The 5,348-nt window shown below is 43.6% G+C and overlaps 1 pseudogene; it reads right to left on the bottom strand.

The window, feature by feature from the left end:
• Positions 1-819: 819 nt before the first annotated feature.
• On the bottom strand, positions 820-1,875 carry LOC115853149 (E3 ubiquitin-protein ligase RNF167 pseudogene; annotated as a pseudogene).
• Between the last annotated feature and the right edge of the window lie 3,473 nt (positions 1,876-5,348).

The following is a 5,348-nucleotide window of genomic DNA, read 5'->3' as shown; positions in this document are numbered from 1 at the left end:
ATTTTATACAATTACATGGGCACCTCCAGTCACAGAAGATACTTGGTATGGCTGAACAATTACCACTCTCAGGTGAAAAGTATTTGATGTTGCATGTTTCCTTCATTTAAATAGTTTTTTTTTTAATTCCAAGAGATGAAAAGACAAAGCTAAAAAGCATTCTCTTAAAATTCCACCCCAATTAGTAGGATTAGAATATTAATGCCAACAAGCTATAAAACAACAGGATCTTCTTACACAGCCCCTTTACAGGAAAAGCAGAGGACCAGAGATCTACAACCAAGATATGTTTTCTCATGACCATGGAGACATTGCAACGGCTTTGTACTCTTCAGGTATTAACTGATGACAATTAAACATTTAGACAAGTGTAGATTATTTCATATACACCCGATCTAAAATGGTTAAAGGAGAGGCACTGAAATTTTTAGATTTCAAAAATTGCATTGTGAGGCCAAATGTGAAATGTTAATATCCCAACGTAAATTTAAGATACTCGTAAGAGTTACTTAAAATAATATTTCTAATTATCTTTTCATCCTTGACACAATAAAAAATATGCTCTTTTAAATTGTTTTTGACAGCTTTTGCCTATGGCTTTCACATGCATCTGAATTTTTTTCTAAGTCCACAAAAAAATTTTATTAACTCAGTAAATGAAGACCCAGTCACTTTGCATGTCAAACCCCCTCAAAAGGATGGGGTCGGGTTAGGGAGAAACCTGGCGTAGGAATATCTCCTATCCCTCAACAGAGAAGACTCGAGGGAGGAAGAGGGTCTATGCAAATAGGTTGCCAAAGGTGGGAAAGAAAGGGAGTATTAGATCAGGATGACAGCAGAAGAGGAAGAGGAGGATGGAGAGGGTGAGGGATCTGTTGAAGACCCAAGAAACACAAAGGGGGCTGGGGCTAGGGAGCCAAAGGAGGTGGGAAGTGTGGTCCTAGAGCCCAGAAATGGGGTCCATTCTGAAGCAGGGTGGCCCCTTGGGCCCCCTTCCCCATGACCCACTTGCCCCTGAGTTCCTTCCTCCAGCTCCTCCCCACCAGGATCCCGACGAACAGGCTGCTTGCAGATAGGGCAGGTCTTCTGGGTCTTAGTGAGCCACGGGTCCACACAGCAGCAGTGATAGGCATGAGCACAGGGAAGTACCCTCAGCTTGTCCCCATCCTCATATGCATCCAGGCAGATAGCACAGACATCATACTGGTCTCCCTTCTGAGAGTCACGTGTAGGAATCTGTTTCAGTTGCTCTTTGGTCAGTGGTTTTCTCTGGCGCTCTTTCTGGAGCTGAATACAAGGAACTCTCAACATTGCTCCCATGCCCAAAATTAGCACTCCCAAAATCCCCGAGAAAAGGATGAGGCAATAGGCCAAGAGGAATCCATCATCTGGGACCAGAAGAACCTGAGCCCCCTTCTGGTAGACAAAGAGTTCACGCAGGTACTTAGAGCTCCTCTCGCTGATAAACACAGACGGGATCCAGATCTGCTGCTGGATTCCCTCATTATTCCACAGCATGCTCAGAAGTTCATTGGAATTCACATTGTGCACCACAGCTGCACCATACCCAGCCTTCTGAGCATTTAGGACTTTGAGGTCAAAGTTGCAGTCAAATCTTGGAAGCAGTGCAATTAAAACTGACCCACGGACCTGGGCTGAGGGCGGTGGAGCAATGGGGCTGCAGGCGTTGGCTGGGCGAGCCTCCACAAGGAACCGCTTAATTCCCTCCCGGCTCAAGGCAGCCCCAAAGAGAGCTGGGAGGTCTGCAAAGTCCATGCTGCCATTGTGGTCTGAAGTCGCTCGAATGAGTCCCGTGACAGGAGCCGCTCCTCACAGCACAGTGGCCACAACCACAGGAAGACAGAGGGCCGCAAGGTGGATGGCAGCATTGGGGGAAAGGCTGAGAAGGCCACGTCTTGGTGGTAGATGCAGAAGCGGAGTTCTGAGCCCTCTCCCCCTTTCTTCGGGATCCCAGAGGTCCAACCACCCCCAGGTGCTACTCTGCAGCTACATGGGGGTATAGGGAAGGAACCCCGGCTCTAACTTGTTTAGTGGAGCTAGGAGAAAGACATTCATGTACCCTTTTCCTGTACACAGATAAAACAGGAAAAGAGGACAGGGGCAAGCACAGGTGACAGAAAAATCTTCTGGAAGAGCTGGGGAGCTCAAGGAGGTGGGACTTCCAGCCAGGTGGGCAGTTTTCCTATCCCCGTGCAAAGGGCTTCCGGTAAAGAAAGTCAGGCTGCTTCCGACATTGTACACTCAAGACGCAGCACTTCCGGTCCTCTCTTCCTTCCTCTCGCTGCTGCTGACAGTACCGCTGTGGTACCTTCAGGTCTCGCAAGAGTGCTCACCACACTTCCGCCCCATCAGCTGAAATCTTTCAGAGTTTGTCTCCAGAGACCTCCTAACTCTGGTTTAGCCTGGCTCACTCGATCTTGCATGAAAACAAGCCAAATGGAGAAATTTCTAGCAGATTTTTTTTTCTTTTTTTTCGGTACGCGGGCCTCTCACTGTTGTGGCCTCTCCCGTTGCGGAGCACAGGCTCCGGACGTGCAGGCTCAGCGGCCATGGCTCACGGGCCCAGCTGCTCCACGGCATGTGGGATCTTCCCGGACCGGGGCACAAACCCGTGTACCTTGCATTGGCAGGCGGACTCTCAACCACTGCGCCACCAGAGAAGCCCCACAGATTATTAATTTTGATGTAAGTTTTATGGCAGTTGATTCTAAGAATGTGTGCCAGTATCTACAAGTGCGAGTCCTTTGTTGTCCTATCTCCCAAACAAGTAACTGACATCTGAGATAATTCACAAATGCTGCCATTATGATACAGATAACCAAGGATCATCTGTATTAAAAGCATTTAACATTTTAATCATTTTATCTCAGTGACCCAATACAGTCTTTTAAACTAATAAAATTCTATTTCTATGTCAAACACAGTATGGAGATAGGAATAAAAATCTTATTTCTTCATGAGGACCAGTTTAGGCTAGAAGATGTTAACCTGCTGGGTGTTTGAACAGTACATTTTTCTAGGATATTGTAGAGACCTGGAGGTTTTGATGTAGAATTGGATCTATATGACCAAGGAAATAGCCAGCATATAAAATTGTTGAGACAGAGGTAGATTCTTTTCCTTGTGGGCCCATTTACAACGTGAAAAAGTATCCCTTAGTTCTTAGATTTTGCATTTGCATACAGCTATCCTTTTTCTCTTTAAGTGGTATACCAAGAGGTCAAAACCTAGATTAGAAAAGGAAATTATAGGCCACTTTAAATAAAGATGTGCCTGATTGGCCGAGTCTGAAATGGAAAGGTTTTATTCTGAGCACACTGCTCCAAGTTGTCCCTCCAGACTTGGGTGGACAGCGTCTCACATTACAGTATTATCCTACCATTTTTGTACATTGGTTCCATTTGCTGAAATATACTTCCAGATTTGTTTCATCTCTATTTTCCTGTATTTTCCAATTTGGAACTAGAACAGGTTATTAAATGCCACTGTTCCTGCTTCCACATAACCCCTCCAAGGTGAAGCACAAAACAATAAGCTCCAAGTCCACCTAGATGTAAGACAGATGCTAGTCTAAACCATTCCTTCAGGATTTTCAGAGAGGTGTGGAGGAGAGAAGAGAGGAATACCAAAGTCGTCCTGCCAGCATTAGCTAGTAGGTGTCCTCAGTCTAAAAAGATTGAAGGACTGAGATGATTTCTTTAGAGAGAATTGTCAGTGAGCTATGTTGACAACCACACACATTCATGGGGAAGTGAGGTGGTGCTTCCCCTCAACCTCAAGCCAAGGAAAAGTGACTTAGAGACACTTGTGAAATTTGAGGCTCAGAGAAAGAGGAGGGGGGTACATTGGGTCAAGCTGCGTTTCCACACCCAGATAAGTTTCTCAAATTCCAAATATGGACCTTGCTATGGGGAACCCTTAGAAGAGATCCCATGGAGCACTTGATCTGAAAGGGCAAAGGGACACCAAAACAGAGGGGTGGATACTGGAATCTAGGGGCAGAGGAGAACTCTCAGATAGCCAGCCCAGGAAAGATACTGTCCTCATCAGATTAGGAGCCTAAAAGACTCAATAGAAAAAAATTGCCAAGAAATCCACCAAAGCAATGTATGAGACAAGGAGTCGATTTGGGATCATTTGCCGTGGGGTCAGGCACACACACCCCATTGCTACTGCACCAGCCACCTGTGACTATTCCCCTGGAGACCAGTTTTAGAGAGGTCAAGAGCAGAGGCTAACCAGAGACCAGAGCAGGAGGGGAGCAAAGACAAGAGAAGCCAGCAGAGTCCTCTCACCTGTCACCCCTAGGGCCTCAAACTTTCATAGCCTGATTTGGACCTGAGCTGGGGAAGGAAAGAATACTTAATGAGTCTGGGGTTTTATATTATTCCAGACTACATTAGAATTAGAACATATAGAATTATTCAGCTGTCTAGATGGAATGCTTTTGTGTTTAAAATGGTCAAAGGCAGAGTTGGACCCAGGCTTCTTTAGTCTTAGAGTTTATCAATTTGTAAAACTTCTTCAATTAAAAAACAAAACCAAAATCAAAATTGTGGTTTCAAAATCGAGAACAGAGCCTTTGAAGGGCATCTGCAAATGGAGGATCCTGTTCAGGGGGGCAAGACTAAATTTTCAAACTCTACTGTCTCTAGTGCAAGGATTCTGTCCGAGAAATAAAACTGCTGTGGAGGAAGTCATTTCTCCAAAAACCTACTGAACTCACCAAAAGGCTATAGCCAATTATTACTGAGATTCTATAAAATTTATGTTAAATATACATATTATTCACATGTATATTTAATATATAAAATATATACTATCTCCATAAAATTTATATATAACATTTATAGAGATAACATATATAATTATATATGTGTGTATAATTATGCATGTATGAAGATATAATTTTAAAATGTCTCTTAAATCAAATACAAATGCATTAGCTTAACTTGGTAAGCTATCTTCATTTTGTGGTTAGATAGTACAGATCAACTCCTCATTAGTTTTCACTAATGACCCATAATTATCTTAGTCCAGAACATTTAGCTTCTAAGGACTATCAGAACTATTTGCCTTTGCCCACTATTCTTCATATGAGAGGATATATTTTTAAGGATTTCCATAACTTCGCCAGCTTCCTAACTCTAGCTTTCCCAAAAGAAATAAAGCTCTCCTCCTCCTTCCTCTTCTCTGTTTAGAAATGGCCTTCTCAGAAAAGTTTAAACAAAAGAAAATGTGTAATATAGAACAATAGATCCCCTTGATATGGTATCAGGCAATCTGGGCTCTTGTATAAGCCTTCAAATCCATATTGTGTTTTTCCA

Source organism: Globicephala melas, chromosome 3, assembly GCF_963455315.2.
Source record: "Globicephala melas chromosome 3, mGloMel1.2, whole genome shotgun sequence".
Lineage (NCBI taxonomy): Eukaryota > Metazoa > Chordata > Mammalia > Artiodactyla > Delphinidae > Globicephala > Globicephala melas.
This window is presented reverse-complemented; position numbering and strand designations above follow the sequence as displayed.